The sequence below is a fragment of the Stenella coeruleoalba genome, assembly GCF_951394435.1.
Source record: "Stenella coeruleoalba genome assembly, chromosome: 9".
Lineage (NCBI taxonomy): Eukaryota > Metazoa > Chordata > Mammalia > Artiodactyla > Delphinidae > Stenella > Stenella coeruleoalba.
Window position 1 is genome coordinate 34,924,932 of NC_137155.1, and position 26,797 is coordinate 34,951,728.

Genomic DNA, 26,797 nt, shown 5'->3' on the forward strand with positions numbered 1-26,797 from the left:
AATAATGCTGAGCATTTTTGTCAAAGCAATTTTACTTTAGTCACAGAAGTCTTACTATATAAAAATAACTTGTTTTATAAATTAGCTGTCAAATCCTTGGAGAAGCCAACCATGAACAACTGGTTGTTGGTTATACTTCCATTATTGTCACTATTTAATCCACAGTTTAGTGATTAATGATTTTCTAAGAAAACTTGTTTGAAGTATAAAGAATGATATCTGCTACAAGAGTAAGACCCAACAAGATTCATTTGTCTCAGTGTCTCATCAGCAGTGAAACTACCATCGCATAATTAATGGTACAAGAGATGAAACAGGACTCCTATTCTGTCATGACTCCTCTATTTAAGTCTTTAAAGATGAAAAATAATGAGTTAGGGTGTAAAACAAATTGCTTGATATGCCAAGAAGCAAAATAATCCCATTAGAATAATTAGAATTTCATCTCGAATTATTAGGCACTGCTGTTTCATTGGAGAAAAATCCCAGTCTGGGGTGATCCCCTGATATATGTGGCCATAATTTATGATACTGCCATTAGAAAGGTTTGAAAGGATGTACTTTCTGAAGCTTGATAAGCCTCTATGCATGCTTCTACTAGAATTAAAAGGCTGATTTGGGGCAACAATCGCAAAACTTTTATACTTATTGACCAAAAGTCCTTGTTTCTTTAGTTTAATTAAGTCTCCTACATATCTGAAAGAATACAGAACTCAAAACTGAATATATATTATGAGCCTATGCTCATAGATTCATAGAAATTATGTTTATAAACATACAAGACTGGAAAAGGCAACAGAAAATGATGATAATAGTTTATTTGTTCAGGAATAGGAGATTGGGCATTAAATTTTCCACTGCACAATGAAAACAAATTAAGAATGCTGACAAGAATTCAACTTGGCTCTACAGCATATATCTGTGTCCCTGAACAGTTCAGATAAAACATTATTTTAATCCAATCTGATTTCACGTTATAAACTTTTTTTGAGCACCAACTATGAAAAAGGCATTTTGCTAACATCATGAGGAATAGAGAGCTGAGGATTCATATGAATCCATGACATCAGGGAACTTGAAATCTAGTGGGGAATAAGCACATGAATAGAAATAACTGTGATAGAAAAGTAAAATATGAAGTGCCCTGGAAAACACTTGGGATGAAGTAATTAGCTCCAAATAGGGGAATGGGCAAAGATTTTACAGAAAAGATAGCAAAAGAGAGAAGCCCATGATTTTCCCAAGATATGGAGCCTTGCAATAGTGGTTGAAAGGTGCATCTCGGAAAGTATTGAGGACTGCAGTAACAAAGGGAGAAAAATTGAGGACAGGCTTTAATCATACCATGTACTAATTATACTGCAACCCTGGGGGTTTCTGGTTGCATATCCTCTAGCACCATGCTGGGCACACAGCAAACACTTCACATATTTTGTGGAGAGGCAGTCAAGCCCAATAGTGTCAAGGAGGAAGAATACTCCAGCTAGTACAGCCATGTAAGCATAAGATTCTACCTAGACAATAACTAGTGTTTTAAATGTGAAAGTGCAGGCTAAGTCTCATTTTATATGTGCTTAAATGTCATGTCTCATAATTATGATGAGCAAGCAGCACAAATCACAAATGTGCTCAGTATTTTATCTTCAATGGAAATTAACTTGTTCTCATTTTGCTATAACAAAAATGTTATCTAATTTATCAGTGTGTATTTTTCCCTGTGTTCATATATGATTTTACATGTTTTTATCAGTGTTAACAAGGAAATACAAATATACTTTCTTTGATACCTAAAGGATAAGAAAAACTCAGAGAATATTACTCTCAAATCAAATAGTACTTCAATTAACATATATAAGTAATATTTCTTTTTTATTTTATTTTATTTTTTTTGGCTGTACCACATGGCCAGTAGGATCCTAGTTCCCCTACCAGGGATTGAACCCAGGCCCTCAGCAGTGGAGTCCTAACCGCTGGACCTTCAGGAAATTCCATACAAGTAATATTTCGATTAACAAATACCCTTAGAAGATGGTACTTAAATCGAAGCCAAAGTGGTGAAAAACACTGTATCTATTTCACTCTGCATCCACTTCTCCCATTCCCTGGTCTCCAACTCATATAAAGGTTCTGGCTCTTCACACACCACAATCTTATCAAAAAGTGAAGAATCACTACTCTTACCATTCTACTTTAACCAGTACTCATTCACGCTGAAATTAACTCAAAATGTTTTTATTTTTAGAGCTAATTGGAAATAATTTTTTTTCCAATAAGAAAAGGCATTTTCTCACTTTAAAGGACTTAGATTCTCTACTATGTCTACTTAGCTGATTCTTAGGTTGTCCTAAACACCAGCTCGTAAGGTGCCCCTTCTTGCAGGGGGCACAGCCCCATGTGAGGGGATACAGCTTGGTCATCATAAAGTGAGGAGGAATTCAGATGCCACTTGCCTATCACCCAGTGGATCTGTGCAGTGCAAAACCTTGCACAATTGAACATAGCAACCCTGCTTGAAGGACAATCCAGTTTAATTCTTGTGGGATGACTTAGGGAGGGAGGTCCAAAGCACAGTCTCCATAACTGGTTCCTTGCTCTTCTGGGATCCTGGCTGAGGCTGCAGGAAACTTTAGGGAATAGAAGAGCATATGTTACGTCTGAAGGGAACCTGTATCACCCCAGCAAAGGGCTGTCTGCCAGCAGATCCCTTCCCTCTAAGCTTGTCCCCAATGGACTTGTCTTGCCCAAGAATAAACCAAGCCCCAGCCTTCACTTCCTTTAACCTTAACTGCTTAAGCTTTTGCTTAAGACTAAGAAATTTTTATTGCTATTTAAAATTGCTGATGTGTACTCTTACTTATCTGAAATGCATCCTCTGCTTCCCAGATTATTTCTGCCTGAGATTGTGACGTCTCTAACAAATAATTATGTTGTTGGAAAACATTAATTTCATTAATAGAGCTATTACTGCACCCAGTAGATAATGTTGATGATGACAGGCTTTTTAAATCAACTTTTGAAACCACTTTTAAGAGTGTTGCTCATTTATGCTTTTTACCTACTTCCAAGAGAGGATTTGAGGTGGCTTCCAACACAAAAGACCAAAACCTATTAACACTGCATACAAAACCAAAGTCAAATAATAAAGAAGAAATGACATCAGAAAATCGAAACTGAGGAACCCCATTTGAGCACAACACTGAATTCTTTCATTCAGAGGAAGCTTACAGGTCATTTAGGGTGACAAACGTTATTCTGGTACTGTGATCAAAGAGGAGTTTATCACATGAACCTTCCTGTATAATTGACCAGGCAACATAGTGAGTAAGGTCTTTAACAGCAGCTTTCACAAACCACGCAAAGGCATCTTGCAGGGTCAGCTTCATGGGTGTGTGATCCATGCAGCTGCACAGCACAGCACCTCAAGCTTAAAAGAGCCCCACACTTGGTTTAACATTCTGCTGTTGTCATCTTGAAATTCTTAATTATTTTTTAGTAAGGGTTCCCACATCTTCATTTTGCACTGGGCATGGCAAACTACATGGCCAGTCCTGTCACCTTTCGTACAACTAGGTGTTATATCAGCCCTTAAATTTGTTGTTTTAGGATGTTTCTCCTTTGGCAATATAAATTACAGTATTTGCAGAATTTATCCTACATTTTTCTGAATATAAAAAATAATTCACCACGGATATATAACATCCCCCTACCAAACCTGCCAATCTTAAATCCTGTAAATGCTAAACACAAGCAATAGCATTCTTTTATTTTAGGAAAAGAAGAAAAGCCATTGTTTTTTCCCCTTTCATGTATGTAAGCTCAAGACACCTTTCATCAGAAATAACATATTTATTATGATGTTTTAGATATAGTTAGATGTCTTAGCTATAAAATCTGTAAATAGGCTTCTGATTTAAAATCAGTTACCCAGTTAGATGAAGTACAACTTCATCAAATGGAAGAATTTGATCTCTGAATTACGCCTTCCATGTTTTTTCCCTTGAACTGATTGTCTTAAGAAATAAATTTTTAAATGTTTTCAAAGAGAAGTAAAATATGGCCATTTTGTACATTACTCCGCCTTCAGTTGTGTTATAGTTACTCCTTCATACCAGAGGGATGAACTCCTAGCCTGTTCTTTATAAATTTTTGTGCATAGTTGAACGACATCTTTCCCATATATAACACATCAAGTAAAACAGAACTCATCAGCTGCTGTCCATATGATTGATGAGAACCGTTTCTGCATGTAATAGCACTAGAGGCCTCTGTTAGCACATCAAGTACAACACCAGAGCTGCTGTTGGAACTTGCTCGAAGGTACCATGATCCCAGCAACACTCCATTCTAGTTTAAACAACTACAGTCTTCCAAACACAGTGCTAGGCACGAGAGATATATCACTGGGCAAGACATCTCAGCCTGCCTGTAGCTTAGAATCTCGCGGGCAACATAGACAAACAAGTGTACAATTACTACACAGTGTATACGTGACATAGTGGAATTACAAAGGAAGGAATAAGGGAAGGTTTTCCTAAGAGTGTGACATTAAAATTTATTTTAAAATATTTAGCTTTATTATCAGTTCAGAATTTAACTTAATAAGTGAAGTTTTATTACCAATTCAGAATAGAACTTAATATGTATGAGGTTAGAGGTAGATTTACTGTGAAATAATGATGGTTAAGTTCAGGTCCCTTTACTTGCACAGGCACCTTCCAAGACTTTTTCACTAATTTTTTATTTGTATTTTTTTCTTAAAGAGGGCCCCAAAACTATGTAAGAGCCACAATCTACAAAACCTGGGTCCTCCTCTGCATGGGTCATACTGACTTTTGACCTCCCCACGGAGTCCCTTTCAGAATGACAGGCTCACACAGGTGTATGCTGTAGGCTAATGGTAGTTCCATTTTACTACCTCATGGACTCATGAAGATAACAGGACTAGTTTAGTTTTAGTTTGCAAACATTTTCATGTTCAGCTAAATTTTCTCTGACTAAACTCTTCCTGAGCTCGAAGTCATAGTGTTAATTCTAGCCTTTCTCCTACTGAAAGCATAAAGACAAGAGCAGGAGGGCATGCATTTTCACGTTGATCCTAGAACCAAAGAGAGGGAACGGGTAAAAGGAGAAAAAGGCGTGCAGGGAAAGAAAAAGTCATTAGACTGCAGCTCCTCTCTTGAACTTCTCACTTCTTGGTCCCACCCCACAGTCTGCTTGAGCTTTCAAGACAATCTCCCTGGAGGGAAGGAAATATAATTTGCCTATTCTTCTCTAGAAATATTTCTCTCTAATATCACAGGTTTCCTTTATAACAGTGACAGAGAACCACAGGATGGCTGTATAGGTGAAACTGTGTTTTAGGGGATGTGGTGTGATAAAATGCTTTTTAATCAAAGGAGTACGTACTGATAACAAAAATTATTTCAAGCATCATTTTTAGTAAGCTCATCTGCTTTATTTAATGATGAAGTGATCTATAAATAACGATGAAATTTATAAATATAATTTTTCTTTATAAAAAACAATTGGAAACAATAAAAATAACAAAAATAGAACAGGAAGGGTAAATTCTTGGAGCATTCAGCAACCACCTTTATTCTACGAAAGTTCATGTAACTAAAGGTGGGTTTAAAAATGCTTGTAATTCTTCTGCCATCAAACGTTAACATTTCCACCAGATAAAGCAGTGTTTAGGAACTGCAAGTTAAAGAAATTCAATTCACATGATGCCATGTCCAGCAAAATTTATTTTGATTTAATCTGAATAGGCATGCAAATAAATCTTTTCATCACATATAGACTAAAGAAGACTGCCACGAGACTTAAATATAATTATTATAACACAAGGTAAGGTAAATTTTAAAATGTATTAGCACAATGGCTTAGAAAAAGTCACTTCAAAGCATACAATTCATCTGGTAACCACTAACAGGTCACACTGTCTCAAATCAAGAGCGCAAAGTTCTCAAACTACTAGGAAAAAATTCTTTGGAAGCTATTATAACATGACACAAAAGCTGTAAAAATAATAATATGATAATATTCTCATAGAGGAAAAATGACAGCAGGCAGCAGGCTGCATTCTTAGCTGATGCTGAGGGACCTTTGGCTAGGTAGCATAAAATTATCTTTGCAAAGGACTTTCTCATATAAATTTGGAAGTTTTATCAGATATAGTCCCGGGGTCTTTATCTGCACCTAGGAAGAATGCAGATAATAAATTTTCATCTTTTGAAATAGTGCAGCCTTTAAATAGTTGTATTTTTGTAGCGTCTAAGAAAAACTGGCTGGACAACACATTTCGAGTATGATTATGCACTTTTAGCACGTTCAGTTTCAATGGAAATGTGCCTTCTCAAAAACTTAAACTTTCCTTTGTTCTCCCATAAACCAGAACACTTACAAGACGTCAATAGCACCCTGTAGTAAACAGTGAAGTTGTGTATATTCTTTCAAAAACTGTCTTAAGAAACTTTATTCAAATAATTGGATTCTAAAGAAAACCGAAGAAAATATTCAAAAGTATTAGAAAGTTTCTATCAGAAGGTGAGAAGTCTAATTAAATTCACGGCTGCCCTAGCTTAACATAAATTCACTGATCGATATTTTGAATATAAAGCATTCATAACAGATTTATTATGTATGCGCTCCACTAACCTTCTCTCTCTACTTGAATGCCTGGCCCTTCAAAGGCAAAATGTACAAAATTATCCTAATCTTCTACACATCTCCTGCCACAAACCTCCTTTCCTTGCATATCACTAACAGGCCTCCTTCTTTCCACCTTTACTTCCCTCCAAGCTATAGCCAGAATGAACTTCCCTCAAACACAAATCTGATTATGTCATTGCTCTATTTGAAACTCTCCAAATGTTTACAGTTGCCCTTCATTCACCTGCATTTGGCTCACAATGAACTTTGAGATTTGGGCACAGGTTACACACCTGCTGCATCACTCTCCACTTCTTGTCCCATAGTCTAGGCTGTGACCAGCCAAGCTGAATTGCTCTGAATTCCATAGATGTATCCAGATGTCTCTCACCTTGTCCAAAAAAATCTTTCCCCAATACAACCCCCTTCTCCTTCTGCTTAAATCTCACTTGCACTGAAGTCCTAGACTAGCTTAGGTTCCCACAGCAGTCCATATTTCCTTTCTCATCAACCCTAACTTACCAAACATTATTACTGTTCTATCGTTGCGTGGAGTGGGCGAAATGCTTCTTCTCTACTCCTGAAGTTTCTCTCGTATGGAAGGAGCACTACCAGTGTGACACTCTGACTCTTTCCCCATAGAAGGAGGAAAGACTGACCTGGTGAATTTTATTAAAGGGGCAACACAGACTCTCTTTCCTTTTTCTTCCTGGGAGCCATTTTACCTACAAGGAACACATGCTTTGCTTCTCAGTGCTGTATGCCTCACAGGGGCCAGGGGCTTCTCTCTGTAGAGGGGCCTGCAGGTGGTGCCCACCCCTCCAGGAACACTATGAGTAAATCTCTCATAGTATTAGAAAGCCCACTTGCTCCTTGATACAAGCTGCACACGCAAACACCAGCTTTAGCAGTTTAAAGATGATATTTTTGTTTCTCATCCTCCATACTCTCTTCTTTCATTTCTCACTTCATTTAGAAATCAGGCAGGGACAGTGAGTGATTTTATTGGGAACACTCAACCCCCCAAATTATAATTAATTATGTGCTATCTTTGGTAATAATCTATAAATTCTAGAAAGACAAGCATTATATGTCTGGTTTGTTGTTATAGCCCTACATAACCCAGCAAGTGCCTGGCCAGTAGTAGGTGCTCCATAAATTGTTGTTTATTGAATAAATAAATAAATAAACAGATGCCATTCCTCCCTATTATCCACTATTCTGGCACTGCTATTACTACCAATTAAGTTGTAGCTACTCTTAACATATTTCTTACTTCCAAACCCATCCAACATTTTCTATCTAATAAATTTCAGACTCTTGACATCAATCTGATATACTTTTTAAATTCCTATTAATAGCATTCCATTTAAATAAACTCTAAATTGGAAACGAATCAGCTAGCACACTAAAGATTCACTAATTTGAAGGTCATTTTCATCCATTCGTTCACTGTAGAAAAATCACACATTATACATATATATATTCAGTTATACATATATATGTATAACTGAACCACTGTACTGTACACCTGAAACTAACACAACATTGTAAGTCAATTATACTTCAATTAAAAAAAATCTATAATTTTATGATGAAATCTAACAGGAAAATACAAATCATATAATAAAAATATCTGTCAGGAAATGTTTTTTCTTGTAAAGTATTTGTTACTTTAAGTGGAGAATGCCTGCATAAACTAATTTGTGGCAACTTCATTTTTATTCATTCAATTATATTTAAAAGTCCATGTATATGCATGAATACATAATTAAACATTCTTGTAAGATTTTTCTCTACACTTGAAGAAAATGTATATATATTCTCAAAATTTCAGAATTATGATGCTACTGCATAAAACATAGTAAAGGATTATATGTCAATATCTTCCTTTTGTATTTATGACAAAAGGAAAAGCATTCCACAAAGAATTGTAAATGAAGATCTAACTCATACAGGACAGGAACAAAATGTGCAATAAGCAGAAGTCTTTTGGGATGTATTTTTAAGCAGGAGGTTTTGAAAAGTCCAAATTTAGCTTCATAAAAAGAGGTAGTGCAAGTGTGAAGCATGTGGTCATTTTGGCATACTCTGTGTATAACTTCTCTCTTTACCTATATAAGGATATAATAAAGCTGCAGAAATGTGCAAAGCAGAAATCCTCCAGTTCTGTTTATTCACTTTCAGTCAGGTAGTAAAATATCCTAACGTTCCATGAAGAAATCTTCAAAATACAATACCAAAATAGCTTGCTAAAGAGAAATCAACAACTTCTCTATTTAGATACAGAGCAGTTTAAAGGAAAGGGTTGGTGGGGGTTTTGTTTTTCAGTTTGTTTTTTTTTAAGCCAACTACATCTGCAAGGGTCAGTAAGTTTTACTAAATTTTCATCATCTTTGCTGCAGTTTTTTCCTGCTGTCATGCCCCTCTCTTCCTCTTCTATCCCCCATACCCTCCAACTTCCTCTCAAGCATTCTGTGGGGGGTTGGTGTGAGGGGGGGCATTCAATGTCCTTAATCTTTTTCCATTTCTTCTTCATTATCCTTTCTCCTCTTTCTGGCTCCCTTTGGCCTTCTTTCACTACTATAATTACTTTCCAGCCTCATATTTCTTTTTGAAATTCAATTTCTAAGACACTCTCCATTCACTTCTAATTCTACAGTCTTTGGTAATGCTTTGTGAAGAAAATGTAAACTAAGGCCTCCTTTCTCTTGGTTTTCTGAGACACAGCAGCAATGGAAAGAATAGCAAAGGGTTTCTAGGTGTGATGTGTGTGTGATGTTACTGTGGTCCTCAATCTCAAGGGAATCCTGAATTCTTCCTATAACCTACATATATGGCAAAAGCATCCACAGCTTGGAGAAAAAAAAGTCAAACCTGTTCACGTAGAACTACTTGTGCTGACAATTTAAATGTGAAATTCTGACTATTTTAATGGTTCTATGTGACTTTCAGTTGGATTTTGAAGAATTTTGGTTCCTAAAGACCACTGTGGTTTCAAATATAATTTTCAATGGCTATGCAGAATCCAAATCAACCAATAACTATGAGCACATGAATAAATCATACAATCTACAGGAAAACTAGATTTTCAGATGCTAGTAGCTCATTAAGTAGAGTCTTCGGCCATCAAGATACTGAAACCATTCCTCACTCTCTGACAGAGTATACAAAAAAAGAACATGAACTACTACAATAATCACAAGATGGAAATCAAATTAGTGAACATTAAGGACAAATAACATACACCCACTGTCAAAATGGCAACAGTTATAAATTTGAACAAGAACCAGCACAATCAAGATCTAACCCAGGAATATACTTAAAATAAAATGTCCAAAACTTAAATGAAGAGAATCATACAACTTCACTAAAAATGTTAAGTAAAAGATATACTATTTTCCTGAATAGAATGATCAATATTGTAAAGATGCTAATTGTTCAATTAGAATTATTACAATTACAAACTATTGTAAAGGGAGAATTTGCAAGCTGAATTTAACATACTGATTCTGGAAGAAAAGTATATAAGAATAGTCAAGAGGAGTTTTAGAGAGAAAAATGATAATGGAGACTTTCCCTTACATATGAAAATTACTCTAAAATGAGAGTAATTTAAACAGTATAATACTAGCAAAGAAATAATATGATTATTACAATAAAAGAGAGTCTACAAACACATGTATGTATAAATTTAGTATAAGATGAAAATGAAATTAAACAGATTCTTACCTCACAGTATTAAAAAAGATTAATTCCATAGTAATTATTATATTTAAAAATTTATAAATAAAATCAAAAGTAGAAACAACAAAGGAAGTTTTATTGTTTGTTTGTTTCATTAATCTTGGGGTTAGGGAGGTATCTGACTGCCTGCCTATCGTTTAAAACTCTATAACCTTGAATAAGTTACTTACCCAAGTTACTTACCCATCATCTATAAAAGGAAGATTAACAGTATCCTATTCATAGAGTTGCTGTGAGGATTCAGTGAGAATGTGCACACGAAGTGCTTAGGTACCCAACAAAATTAGTTGTGATTTTTATTCTTAGCATGGAAACAAAAGCCAGAAACCATAAGCAAAAAGAATGACATATGTGCATATGTCAAGTTTTAAAGTATTTTTTTTGTAGCAAATATCACAATAAAAGTATAAGAAAAAAGTATGTAAATACAGTCAGCCCTCTGTATCCGCGGATGCAGAATTCCCAGATACCAAGGGCCCACTGTAGCAGGCCGATTTACATAAGGGACTTGAGCATCCACGGATTTTGGTATCCACGGGAGTCCTGGAACCAGTCCACCACAGATACCAAGGCACAACCATATTTACAACATATTTCAAGAATATATTAAAAGTTCCTTAAATCAACATGAAAAGTAAGTACCTTAGGAAAAATGTGGCAAATGTCATAAGCTGTTCCCAAGAGAAATATAAAGGCTCACAACGTGACATTTTTTCAATCTCACTAATAATCAAAGAAACACATTTCTTTTTTCTCTTGTGATTAGCAAAAATTGATTATTCACAGTACTGTATAAGAGTAAGTCAAAAAACTTTCTCATACAATACTGATGAAAGAATAAATTGGTGAAACCTTTTAGAGGAGGAGTTACCTTTCCATTAACAATTCTATTAGTATGAACTTAGCCTAAAGAAATAAAGAAGTGTGCAAAAACATACAAAACAGGTATTTCTTCACACTGCTGTTAAAACAGCAAAACAAATCAATAACTTAAGAGGTAAATCTGTAATTAATGAAGCAGGAAGTAGATCAATATTCAATAAGAAATAGATCAATAGATCAATAATCAATAAGAAAAAGCAAATTAAAGAGTAGTATATGTAGTATGTAAATCAATCCTATTTAAAAGATGTATAGATAGCAATATAGATTTATGATTGCAAAGAAAAAGTTCTGGAAGAATATATATTAAACTGTAATCAGTGGTCATCTTGGTAGGGTAAGATTATGGGAAGCTTTCACTTTTCAATTTATTCTATTCAGTATTGTTTGAATACTTTTTAACATTTAAGAATTGCTTTTATAATAATAAAAAGGGACATTTCCATTTTGGAAAAAACAAAAGATTAAGAAACTCATATAATAATTACTCTCCTAGTTTCAGATCCTCACATAATGCTAACAGCTACCTGCCTTTTTAAGAAACCTTTTACTTAGGTTCAATAAGGTCCTTGTCAAGAATTAATATATACTTAAGTGTTAACTTCCTTTTCAAAAGAACTGCAATTAAAAGAGCCACTTATAAAGGAATTCACAAGCATGTTTCTCAGTTCTGAGTTTAATATGCAAGTAACATCTCCATTAGTACTTGAAACCAAGAATTATAACCCATAGCAGGCAGAGCATTTAAAGAAATCTTAATAACAATAATAGGTTCAATTTAATTCAACTTTCAAGATGTTTTTTATACTTTAGAAGCTAAGAAGTTTCCTACAGCTTACAAAACCTGTACTTTTCACCGTAATTTTTAGGAGAGTCATTTCTTATCATTAATAGTAAACTAACCTGTTTTTTCAGAAACTACAGTTATGTGGAAAATTCATGATTATTACAGTAGAAATAAAACTTGATAGTCTTTTTCATCAATGAAGAGCATTAGAATCTTAAGATCAAATGTTTTGCATTTTCCATGGTTTTTAACATTTTTACTAAAGCACGGTATTACTATATTTAAATATGGAAGGCCATCACCAAATTTAGTGAAGAATTTCACTTCCTCAGGAAGCAGAGGAACAGCCCTATGACCAGATACTATACCTCACAGTAAGAATTAAGTCGGACTCCTCCAAGGGAGACTAACTTCCTTATCTCTATGGCATAAAAAATGAACAATACCATTCTTAGTTTAGGGTTCATTCCTCCTGCCAAAAGTTGTGCGGCTCCATATTCTCTTAGGAAGTATCATGTTACAAAGCAGAGCATTCTGCACCAACACTCACTAGATGCCTAATTTTGAGAAAGGTTAGTGTATACATCAGTAAATGGGAATAATATCACCTACTTTATAAGGATGTGTGGAGACTAAATGGGATGCTGAGGCTAACATGCATAATACAACACAGGGGCTCAAAAAATGCTACTTCCTTTCCAGCTTGTCTGCAGTCATGATAATTCATAGTGAGCACACCAAGAAAGAAAACAAATTGTGAAATATTACAGTAATTATAACTATATAATTACATAATTGTCAAAGCATACTTTTTCCTGGCCTACTTGAAAAATAAAGTGCTAAAAAAAAAAGTGCAGTCAACCAAAGGTAAATAACCATTAACCAACCATCTCACATTTCAATTTCCTTTTTTTTTCCTTTTAAACAATATATTCATAAGGGAATAACAAGAGAACACCACTGGAAGCCTCCTGAGCAGAAGAGAAGTAATGGTTCCAGCGTTTGGAATCTGATCACCACATCCCTGGGTTGATGAGCTGACTTTCAGCATGCATCTTCATATCTGGATTATGACAGAGACACTGCATCACTTCTCCCCAAGTCCCTCAAACACTAGTATCATCACTTCTCCTGTTCCAGAAGTTTCAAGTGATGGTCTATGTCTGCTTCATCTCTTCTGCCTGATGATCAAGGTTCTCAGTATTCTGATTACATCTTCCCTATCCATACTGAACCCCAAACACAGATTCTCTACTTGAGGTTAGGTCAATTTACCTGCGGCAGAACAAGGCATGGATATCAGTTTCTGTGCAGGTGTCCAGACCTTCCCCACACTGAGGACACTCCTTCTCCCTTACTCTTGTGCAAGCCAATTTATTCTTCAAATCCAGTTTAAAACCTGTCTTGCCCTCAGTGAAATCATGAATGTAGATGTATTTATACTTTAGAGCCAGTGACACAGAATTTATCACATCTATCAGTTTCATTTTTATGTTCATAGTCTTAGTCTATGGTTTGCTTTCCCTGGCATCATCCTCAATTCAGAATAGAGATCATGGCAACTATGATTCTCTTCTGAATCACACAGAAAACTTTTATAGTAAGTATAATAATAGCAAAATTCTTCACTAGTACAAAAATAATATTTGTCCATGCCCTCCCCTATCACATAAATTCTTGGTCAGAATTATGGCATAAATTCAATATTTACATACAAATCCCTGAATTTTTCATTTTGTTTAGGTCTGATTGCTTTCCAAGAATAGCATATATTTCTGTAGTTATTCTTGTTGCTTCATACACATATCAGGCACTTGTGTGTGCCAGGCACTATGTGTATATTACATAATTTTGAAAACAATGTAGCAAATTAGGCTTTTTTACTGGTAAGAAAACAGAGGCAGAAACGGCCAAGGCAACAAAGCAAGTAAGCAAGTGCTGACAGTCAACTAAGGACCTTCAGATTCTAAGGTCCCTCTGCTATTCTTCCGCCCCTCAGCCAGTGTGTTCTTATATTATACCCCTGCTCAATGCCTCAGCCTCGTAATGATATTTAAGTTTAAAATCAATTATTATCAAAATATCAAATTAAAATTTTTTGAGATCCAGAAAACTGTTGAGCAGGTTGATTTTTTTGGTACAACACTGGGAACACCAGTGATAGTGAAAGTGCCGGACAGGAAATTTTTTCAAGTACTAACAGTCATTCTATCACCTGGAAATACTGAGTGCTTTTTTTTTTTTTCCTGACTAGACAACTCTCAGTCATGCTTAAGCCCTGGATGAATGCTCTTCAACACTCACCAAATTTTGACAGATGGATGATTACAACAACAAAAAAGCATCTTCTCACTTTTAACCCATTATTCTAGAAAATGTTCAAACAATAAAATATAAGCTTGGGAAAATTTACTAAACATCAAACTGATGAGCACTTTGAAAGTGCCTCAGTTATCCAATTATTTTCCAATATTTCTAGGTTCACTGCAGAACACTCTTATAGTGTAGGCCTAATGGAAAAGTCCAATGATATATATTTTCAAAGAAAACAAAACATAACATTTTTCAAAGAGAACTATTTGCATTTTTGAAAGTAATTATGAGGATGACATACTTTTAAAAATCAAGAAAAAATACAATATAGGTTCAGGAATAAGACTTTTAAAATGATTCCCCTACCTTATTAGTAATCCAAAAATAAAAATTATAACTGCAGTTAGACACTATGTTCCCTATCAGGCTCTTATTATTTTTCAAATATAATACCTAGCATTAATAAACATACAAGAAGCCACGTACTCTTTATTATATCAATGGGAACATAAATTTGGTACAAATTTCCAGAGAATATTTTGGCAGTATATGTATAAAGTCTTAAAACATTTATATGCCTTGACCCAGCAGTAATATTTCTAACAGTTTATTTTAGGTAAATGGTAGAAGATGTGTTCAAGGATTTATGGGCAAAAACATTTAATAAACAATTTATAATAGTCAAATACTCAAAAAAAAACCTAACTATAAAACAGCATTAGTAGATTAGTAAAAATAAATTATGGCATGCCCACACAATGGATGCTAAGCAAACAGATAAAGATCCTATTTTAGAACACTATTTCATAACATAAAAAATGTTTATGATCTTCTGTTTTGTGAGAAAAGATTATATGCCCTAATTTGTTTTTTTTTTAATGTTCAAGATCATATCTGCATTGGGAGGGGGAAGAAAAACCTGGAAGATCCACTGTCTGCGGATGCTGGACTTAAGGTAATTTTTTTTATTATTATATAAGTTTAAAGTGTAGCACTGTAGTTTAACATCTGTACACATGCAGAGTGATCACCACAAGTCTAGTTACCATACATCATCACACAGTTGGCCCCCATTAACAATTTTGCTCACCCCCAACTCCCTTCTCCTCTGGTAACCACTAATCTGTTCTCTGTTTCATGAGTTTGTTTTTTGTTATATTTTGCTTGTTTCTTTGCTTTGTTTTTTAGATTCTGCATATGAGTGAAGACATAGAGTATTTGTCCTTCTCCTTCTGACTTATTTCACTTAGCATTAATATCCTCAAGGTCCATCCATACTGTCACAAATGGCAGGATTTCATTCTTTTTTGTAACTTAGTAGTGTTCGTGTGTGTGTGTGTGTGTGTGTGTGTGTGTGTGTGTGTGTGTATCACATCTTCTTTATCCATATATCCATGGAGGCACTTAGGTTGTTTCCATATCTTGGCTATTCTAAATAATGCTACACTGAATACACGGGTGAATAGATCTTTTCTAATTAGTGTTTTTGGGTTCTTTGGATAAATACCCAGAAGGAATAGCTGGGTCATATGGTAGTTCTAATCTTAATTTTTTGAGAAATCTCCGTACTGTTTCCCATAATAGCTACACTAATTTACAGTCCCACCAACATTGTACAAGGGTTCCCTTTTCTCCACATCCTCTCCAACATTTGTTATTCCATTTATTGAAAAGACTGTCTTTTCTCCATTGTATGTTCTTTGCTCCTTTGTCCTAGATTAATTGTCCATATATTGTCCATATATGTGTGGGTTTATTTCTGGGCTCTCAATTATGTTCCATCGATCCATGTGTGTTTTTGTGCCAATACTGTATTGTTTTGATTACTACAGCTTTGTAGTATAATTTGAAATCAGGGAGTATGATACCTCCAGATTTGTTTTTTCCCAAGATGGTTTTGGCTATTTGGGGTCTTTTGTGATTCCATACAAATTTTAGAATTATTTGTTCTAGTTCTGTGAAATATGCCATTGGCATTTTGATAGGGCTTGCATTGAATCTGTAGATGGCTTTGGGTTAGAATGGATCTTTTTTTTTTAATTTTTTTTTAAGAGCAATTTTTAAATTTTATTTAAAAATATTTTTTGGCTGTGCCACATGGCTTGTGGGATCTTAGTTCCCTGACCAGGGAACCCGGTCCTGCTGCATCGGAAGCACAGAGTCCTAACCACTGGACCACCAGGGAAATCCCTAGAATGGACCTTTTAACAACATTAATATTCCAATTCATGAGCTTGAAATATCGTTCCACTTTTTGGTGTCTCCTTCAATTTTTTTCACTAGTGCCAGAGTTTTCAGTGTAAAGATCTTTCACCTCCTTGGTTAAATTTATTCCTAGGTATTTTCTTCTTTTTTGATGCAATTACAAATGGGGTTGTTTTCTTAATTTATCTTTCTGATAGTTCATTATGAATGTATAGAAATGCAACAGATTTCTGCATACTGATTTTGTTTGTATCCTGCAAATTTGTTAAATCCATTTATTAGTCCTAATAGTTTTATGGTGGCATCTTTAGGATTTTCTATATACAATGTCATGTCATTTGCAAATAATGACTGTTTTACTTCTTCATTTCTGATTTAGATGTCTTTTATTTATCTTTCTTAACCTAATTGCTGTGGCTAGAACTTTTAATACTATGTTGGATAAAAGCAGTGAGGGTAGGCATCCTTGTCTCGTTCCTGATCTTGGAGGAAAAGCTTTCAGCTTTTCGCCACTGAGTATGATGTTAGCTATGAGTTTGTCAGATATAGCCTTTGTTACGTTGAGGTATGTTCTCTCCATACCAACTTTGTTGAGAGTTTTTATCATAAATTGATGTTGAATTTTGCCAAATACTTTTTCTGCATCTATTGAGATGACCATATGATTTTTATCCTTCATTCTCTTAATGTGATGTATCACATTAATTGATTTGCAGATGTTGAACCATCTTTGCATCATTTGAATAAATCCCACTTGATAGTGGTGAACAATCCTTTTATATATCATTAGATTTGGTTTGTTAATATCTTCTTGAGGATTTTTGTATCTATTCTCCTCAGGGGTAATGGCCTGTAATTTTCTTTTTTTGCAGTGTTCTTCTCTGATTTTGGTATCAGGGTAATGCTGGCTTTGTAAAATACATTTGGAAGATTTCCTTCCTCTTCAAATTTTTGGCAGAGTTTGAGAAAAACAGATAATAAATCTTTTTTTAATGTTTTGTAGAATTTGCCAGTGAAGTCATCTGGTCATGGCTTTTGTTTGTTGGCTCTTGTTTTTTATACATTCAGCTACTTTATCTCTTTTGATTGGTGAATTTAGACCATTTACATTTAAATTAATTATTGACAGGTATGTACTTAACTGCCATTTTGTTCATTGTTTTCTGGCTATTTTGTGGTTCCTCTCCGTTCCTTTCTTTTTCTCCTTCTCTCTTCCTTTGCATTTCGGTGATTTTCTTTAGTGTTATGTTTAGATTCCTTTCTCATTTTCTTTTGTGCATTTATTAGAAGTTTTTTCCTTGTGGTTACTGTGAGGTTCACGTATAATATCCTTTGTCTTATTCTTTTGACTGGAACATATTACTCTACTTCTTCACTTTGCCTAATTCTCTGTGTTTGTGTCTATGTATTAGGTAAATCAGCTACCCGTCCCAGTACTGAAGGAGCAATTTATGTAGGAGATGTCCTATGGAGCTCAAAAGCTCAATCTCGCTTGGCCACCAGAGCCAGGCATTCAAGGGGTGTCTTCTATATGAACTATGTGAGCCCTCCTCTTGTGGTGAGGCATGTCTGCTGCCAAGCACCTGGTGGGTGAAGCTGGCCCTCAGAAATAGTTGCAGGGTCCAGCCATGGTGACTGCTGGGTGTTGATGCATGGGGCTTGCCCACAGAACGGCTGTGGGGCGGGTCTGCAGCTGCTGCTGCCAGGTGCTGGTGGGTGGGCTTAAGGCCTTGCAGGCCCTGCCAAGGCACAGGGGTGGGCACGGCTCTTAGTGGGGTGTACCTACTGGCATTAATAGGTTGGAGGGAGAATTCCAAAATGGTGCCCACCAGTGCTGGTATTAGCAGGATAGCCTGAGATCACAAAAATGGCTCCCACCAGTGTCTCAGGCCTCATCCGAACTCCAGCAGACACTCCAGTATCTCCAGCAGACACTTCAAGATTAGTGAGTCCTCTTCACCTAAGGCCCATGCACTTTTCAATCTGATGTTCTTGGGCTGGTTTTCATGTTGAATAAGTCTGCACTTGAGCCCTTTAAGAGCAGATTTTCTGTTCCCTGTAGTTCTATAGTTTTCCTGGATATATTCCCTATTGGTTTTCAAAGCCAGATATTTGGGGGGCTCATCTCTCCTGTGCAGGATCTAAGAACTGGGGTGTATGATGTGGAGCTTGAATTCCTCAATCTGCACAGAAAATAACCATGCCTTCATGATCCTTCCTGATGTGGATTACTGTAGCTGGCGTGTGGTTTTCCCCTGGCAAGTTCTATCTGTTTCTTTTACCTGTCTCAATGCTGTCCTTTTATCCTTTGTTGTGGAGACTATGTTAATCCAATTTTCAAAGAGAATTATTCCATATGCAGCTGTAGATGTGTTCTGTCCGTGGGAGCAGATGAGTTCAGGATTTTCCTACACCACCATCTATGATTGGTAGTTTCTCTAAAGAGTTCCATAAGGTAATTGAATATCCTTAGGTATGTGTGGTAACCAGCTTTCAAGGTGATTCAATGATCCCCACTTTCTGGCATTCATTCTTATGTATCATAACCTCCTACACTGTATCAAGGTTGGTAAGTGGGATCAACAGAATACAGGACAAGGGATAATACGTCACTTCTGAAGGTAGTTCATGAAAGACACTCTCTGCCACACATTCTACCTCACTCTCTCTTGGATCACTCACTCTGGAGGAAGCAAGCAGCCCTGTGAAGAGGGCTACATGGCAAGAATCTGAGACCTTCTGCCAACAGCCAGTGAGGAACTGAGGCTTCCAACCAATAGCTATGAGTGGACTGTATTGCAAATGGGTCCTCCAGCCCTGCTCAAGCCTTCAGATTACAACAGCCCCAGCCAACAGCCTGAATGCAACTTAATGAGACACAGAGCCAGAAGAACCCAGCAAAGCCACTGCCAGATTCCTAACTTTCAGGAGCTGTGTACAAAAATAAATGTTTGTTGTTTTAAGTTACTAAATTGAAGGGCAATTTGTTACACAGCCATGACAACTAATAAAGTATGTTTCTCTATATATTGCAAATTTCTATGGATAATGTGTACTTCTTTTAAAATTATAGAGAGAACAAAATGTCATTTTAAAACACTAAACATTGTTTGTCAGTGTAATCCTGATGCAGACTTTTAAGATTAAATCCACTGTCAATTTTTCAAGCTAAATTCTTCCAAAGAATTCTAACACAGGTAACATACATGTGCTAATCCAGCAGCGGAGAGGCCCTATGTTAACAATTAAATTCTTCAGTTACAGTAAATTAGAAAGCCTAAAAAGTAACTGGAATGGCCATTTGCAAATAAAGAATAAAAATAAATTAACTAAATAGTCAATGCAGATATGCAAATAGTTTTCTTTTTAAAAAAATAGATTAAACTATATCTAAAAAAAGCAGGAGGAATTACCAAAGATAAAAAAATTATTAATTTTTTAAAATAGTAAAACATGTATATTCTAGTAAATAAAGCCAAAGGTATTTGGAGAGGGAAAGAAGAAGAAAAGAAAAGGCAAACCTCCATACTCAAGAAAAAGACCAAAAAGTAAAATAAGAAAATTATAAATAGATAAAATCACTAACACAGAAGAGATTAAAAAAATTTTAAAGAGTGCTATGTATACTTGGTTGGTAAAAAAAAATTTTAATTTCAATGAACTTAAAAGATTCTTCCAGAAGAGTAGAACATATACCTAAACAGACCAAAAGTTTTGAAGAAACTGAAGTAAGGAACTATTGCCAAATAGAGTTTCCAGACCACAATGATTTTATGTTAGTTCTTTTAAACACTGAATGAAGAGAGAAATATGGAGATATTTTTAAAATATCTATTTTAGGATGTTAAAGTAACCCTCACTCTTCAGCAAGCTGCTATGGTAAGTCTATGTTAGAAAAAGTCCCTTCCTCAAGATGCTTTACTGCCTTCATCAGGAAAACTGTCACAGCTACACAAATTACGATACAGTAGGTGACAGTGTGCAAGCTGTACAATCAGAAGTGATGGGCCTAGTAATAACCCTTACACTAAAACCTGAAAAAGAGCTGAGAAAACATAAGACTACAGGTCAGTATTATTTATGAACACAGAGGCAAAGAGTTAGATGAAATACACATCAAACCCAGCAGCATATTATAATAATAATAAAACACATCCAGTTGAGTTTATTTCAGTAATCCCTGAATGATTTACTATTGGGAAATCTACTAATAAACTTATGACATCAATAGGTCAAGAGCAATTAAAACAGAACCACCTCCTCAAAAAACATATGTAGTCATCTGGTTCCATGTCCATACACTAGTAAGCCAGAATAGTTCAATAATAAAATAAAGACTCCCTGTCTTTAACCTAGAGTCAGCACGCTATTAAACATTTAGCAAAGTCATTTTCAATAAAGCCAGATGTACATATGCCCTTCACTAACATTAGGATGAAATTCTGACAATCTTACCAACACAACAGAAAAATCTTACCAACACAACACTAAGATTTATAAATATTGGAATGGCAGATTATATGTGCATATAATATTGCTGCTTATCTTTAAAAAAATAAGAGATTTAACTGAAATCCATGAAAAGTAATGAGATTTTGGTAACCTTTTCAATATGCCAACCACAGCTGTAAAGTTTTCAGGAAAAAGCCTCATTCACATACATCCAACCAACCATTCAATCATTCAGTCAATCTTCTTTCTTTCTCCTCTTCTCTTTTTCTCTCCCTCTACACAAACACACACACACACACACACACACACACACACACACACACACACTCACTCACTCATACATCTCATACTGCTACACACCTAGAAATAGCATTATGGTCATCTAATGAAAAAAGAAAGGGGAAATAGGCCTTTGGAAGAAGTGCAGGACAAAAGTCATGGTGAAGAAATGACACAACTCTGGAAAGCCACTCTATGTATTAATCTGATGTACCAAGATGAGTGACACCTCTCTTTTCAAAGAACAGGAAGTGTTTCTGAAATTGCCTAAATGTGTATGCATATGACTGACAATAACAGCTTGGAATACACCAATGGAGCCCAAGGGTATGTAACATACATTTTCAGGCCAATACTTGTCTTTTCTGCAGGAAGACAAAGGCAACAAGTCTCCGATACGATGAAGAAAATAAAAGGTTTCCCTTCATCTACCTTATTTTCTTTGGAGTCACTAACCTCCAAAAGTCACAATATTCTGGGACCATATTTTAAGTCACATAGAAACAAAGCTTCCTTTTGTTGCTGAATGCCAAAAGCTCTTTGAGGACAAGGACACAGTCACTTCATTAGATGCTCAGTACTTCCTTATTAAATCATTTAAACAAAGCGTACTAATTCTTAAGCTACTAAACCTTCATATAGTGAAAAAAGAACTATCCACACACATTAGCGTAAATGTGGATGCATTTGGCAGTGAATGATTATCCTTTTCCTTCCACTGCACCAACGACAGCACCTCACACATTAACAGAAAACTGATATATGTTGACTCAATCAGCCTTGTTGGCTCATTCCAAGCTACACCTCTCCACATAAAGAAAGAGCTGAGACTTTCTCCTGGCCATTTATAATGTCTCATCTAATGATGTTAGAAAGCTTTTTCAACTGGGCCAAACAAGTATCAGATTTCATATTTAAATCCGTATCTTAATTGACTACAACTGTGTGAGATATGAAAAAAGGGGCTAAGTAATTATTTAAAAATAATTTTGTAAAATAAATAGAATAGAAATAATTACTTTATTAGAAAATAATATTTTTGATCCATTTCTCCCTTTCATTTCCAGGCAAAAACAAATAACATCAACTATTCACTAAGAAACAGCATATGCCCATTATTAAACCATAGTGACTTAAGTACAAGCTTTTCTACTATTTTGTATTATCTTTCAAGAAGTAGCATATTATCTTTCAAGAAGTTCCATATGTAAATAATCACAACAATATAATCTCCCCAAACAGTCAGGAATAATAAAATCTTTTCCATGACCCATCAGTTTGCTTTGCGTGGACAGAGCCACAACTAAGATGTTTCTATAAATAATGCTTTGCTTTATTTCCTGCTGCATGTGACACGGTGTATAGGTATGACCTGCTGCATTCATTACTGAATTTCTTTATCTTATTACTTTGTTAGCTAAAGTCATAAAAGCAGGATTTCGCTTTGGTGAATTTCACAAACATTCACCTCCTATGCTGTTTCATGTCACACAAGTGCTTACAAGTTTCTCCAAGTACTACATATCAGTATAATCCTTATGTACATATTGGAAAAGCACCAAATTGAGATTTTCCTCATTGATACGACTTTTAAAGTGCATCAGTTATAGTGTATCTAATGAGGTGGAGTGAGAGAGATTAGACCCTTTCACATATTAATCGGGGCTTAAAATAAATTAAGAAGCATCACACGTGATGCAAGGATGGGCAGAGGCATGTGTTTATCTCTGAGAAAAAACAGCTCTGGCTAAGTCAAATGCCACTTTTCATAGCTAAATGGGTGGAATTAAAGAGCATGAGTCAGACAGACCATTGAAACAACAGTAGCTTCAAATCCTGACTCTGACACTTTCTGTATGATGTTGAATAATGATACTCCAGAGCCACTGCTTCCTTATCTGTAAAACAGGATAAAAATATGCACCGTGTAACGTTATATTGTTGTGAGGTAATGTATAAAGTGATTAGCAAAGTTCCAGAAACTATAGGAAGAGTAAATAAACCTGTAGCTATTATTATAGCGAAGTTTATGTTCTAGCACCACTAATCCCATACATGAAATATCCTCTCTTCTTTAAACTGGGTAAGAAGGAAAAAAAAAAAAACACTGCTGGGAGACTGCTAAATGAAAATGCTGGTAGGCTTGGAACTATGGAAAATTTATGACACAGAGACCTTTCAGAGGTACTTAACAATCTATTATTTGCTGCCTGGTAGATGTCTCAAGAAATAAAGTAGAGAATACTTCATCACATGTAATGGGAGAGGAGGGTTCAAAATGCTTTTCCAAGAAGTGGTGTCACCAGTGAAAACAGAACTGCTAGCTTCACAAGTCTTAAAAGCAGGCTGAATCCAAGCTTAGGTCTTAAGAGTGTGAACAGCCCCAAACTCTTAACTGTGCTGTTTTATCTGAGCTGATTGAGAGCTGGATGAAATTAAAAAGCTAATATCAATGACTATGTTTGCAATCATCTTCAGTAGATGAAAATCAGGCATGGTTACATCCAGATAATAAATAAAATTCCTTCTCAAAGAACATGGTAATAAAAGTAAAATCCCCAGAAATACCACATTAATAATGGTCTGTGGACAAACAATAATTCAATAATTATTATCAGAGTTTATAGTAATTAGATCTGTTAGAAGAAAGTTGAAAACTAATCAAACCATCTTTCTACAGTTAAAGCAAACATAATTATAAAATATGAAAAATCATGGCCTCTCGATCAGCAACTAGATTTTAATAAGGAAAGTAGATGGGGTAGGTCATGAATACTCATCATTATTTAAACGCCAAAACTAAAAGTTAACCACTGGCATACAATAACTCGAACAGTGCTCTCTCCAGTGAACAGATAATTTCTGTAGCCTGTTAAAAGTATTCTTTGTCTCACCCTAGAGGGAAAAATTATTAAAATAAATTAACATTTTACTGGGTCTCTAATTGGAAGTGGCTGTTCTCAACAAATATGTTTATCAAACACTGTGACTGGCAAAATGTATTACTGTTGCTGTAGTTATCCAAATTATATGCTGTCTAAAGCAAAAAGGGCAAAAGCCATCTGGCTCATATAACTTGCATTTTCTAGACAGCTTGCAGCTGGTTCTGATTAAGCAGCATCTCAAAACTCTGAAGAGATCTATTTTTATCCCTGGAAGTGTATTTTTAGGGCTCACACATCCAAGGCACAAGGCATTTGCATTAATAAGTGAACAACTACCTTGGATTAGGAAAAGGTTTATGTGAAACTGTAGTTTGGTCTTCAGCGGTACAAGATGGACTGTGCGTTGAATACACAGTCTGAAACCTGATTTTGAGAACCTGCCCCTCTCTAAATGTTTCAGTGTTCCAAAGGAGGGACACAGAAAAGACGCCTCCTATGTCTTATGAAATAATCAAAAGAAGACAGCTCAGCAAGAAACTTGACTGTATTATTTTATCCATCCTAGGAGGCTAGCACAATTATTATCCCATTATGCAGATGAGGTAACAACGGTGCAGAGAGGCTAAATAACATGCTCAATGTGGAAAAGGCAGTGAATGATGCAACCAGGATTCACATCCTTATCTTCTGACTCTAAAGCCTGAGCTCTTAACCACAAAATTATGATTTCTTACCACTGACGGGGTTAATAATGAACTTTAATAATTAATTTTATCATAATAAAATTTAATAATATCTTTCAAAGAAGTAATCATAAATTTTGATGGAAGAAACATATTAGAACACTCTAGATCTGAATCTTACAATAATAAAGAAGGTTTTTTCCTTCTAATTTAAATCTCCATAGTGGTATTACTTATCATCCTATTCATCATCATCTTACTCATCAAATTAAGATGAAGTCAGACTTGGGAGCTAGATAGAAACATGCAAAACACAGAGTATTAAAAGACAGGGGCGGGCTTCCCTGGTGGCGCAGTGGTTGAGAGTCAGCCTGCCGATGCAGGGGACACGGGTTCATGCCCCGGTCCAGGAGGATCCCACATGCCGCGGAGCGGCTGGGCCCGTGAGCCATGTCTGCTGAGCCTGCGCGTCCGGAGCCTGTGCTCCACAACGGGAGAGGCAAAGACGGGCAATCTAACTGTTATAAACCTCTGCCCAGAGAAAAACAGGCAACGAACCACTGATCCCAGTGAACAGCTTGATCCTTTAGTAACTAAGGAATTCTTTCCCAAGAGAATTTTGTCCCTCAAACACCCACTCTCCCCCTTCGCTCCATAGTTCCTTCCACTCTTCCAAGTCTCCTCGTCCTCTGACTCCTTCCCCATTATATACTCACACAATACTGTACTCAACATAATAGAAAAAAATCACAATGGCCATAATTTACATTAACAAATCTATGCTATGTATTACTTTAAACATCATTTATATCTTTCCAGCTAGACTGCGATGTCTACCATTACAGGGGCCAGGTCTTCACTGCACATTTTTCATCCCCAGAGCTTAGCACATAATAACCGGCACTCAGAAGTGTTTGCTGAATTCATGACCACAGAAGTTATTCTTTCCGGGTACAGATTTAGAATACCAAGTCTCCCCACTTCCCTCCAGATTACAGCTTTCTTCCTGTTCATCACCAATTTAGGAGACACCAGTGAACACCTACATAACTTTGTCATAAGGACCAAGTCAAACAACAGCCATAGAATACTATGACCAAATCAGAAAAAGATCAAGAGAACATCAGCACTTTCATAGAAGTTCATTATTCTCACAAGCAAGGGCAAATGTCAAATCATTTCAGACGACCTGATATTGGACCTCCCTCAATACACCACCATGCTGTCAGGCTCAAAACATCAGAGACTCACTTAATGCTATATTTATATGTAAGATATTGTATCAGGGTCTGAAATTCTAATTTTTTTTAAAGCTCTTAGACTTAAAATGTTGGGACTGTGACTTAGTGGGCTACTCCAGTGAGTGGATTTTTACACAAGCATGAAGATGTGGAAGCACAGCCCAACAAGAGCTTTGTAAGCTGCTTTAGAAGGTAGATGAAATGCTGTTGAGTAGATGGTCACTGATGGGATTCCCGAATCACTAATCCAAGACTGACGTTTTCTCCTTTCATTATTAGACATTCTCCTTCCACAGCTATAATTACACACTACTGCGTTTCCAGGGGACCCTGCATGCATTTTAAGTAATTATGGTCATATTTACCTTCATGACTCCAAAGGAAAGGCCACCCTGTATAAAAATGTCAGGGAGTATTTCATTCCTATCCTTGAAGTCATTGCCACACTCTCCTTACAAATAAATACCTTCTGATGGTAAAAACAGATGATAATGAATGGTTGCCAAGTTTCCTCTCCTCCAGACTGTCATGGAGGATTAAGTGTTAAAATGATGAACTTGGCTATAAATAAAAAAAGGATTATTTCATTACAAATAAAGAAAAATTGGCAATTTATAACATGAGAAACTACTTCATGCCCAAATTTAGAAGAGCAAACAAGAAAATTTCAAT

General features: G+C 35.8%; 1 protein-coding gene across 6 annotated transcripts in view; it reads right to left on the minus strand.

The window, feature by feature from the left end:
- Nucleotides 1-26,797, minus strand: part of HDAC9 (histone deacetylase 9) — a 1,064,374-nt gene that overhangs the window by 857,064 nt on the left and 180,513 nt on the right. The window lies entirely within an intron of this gene.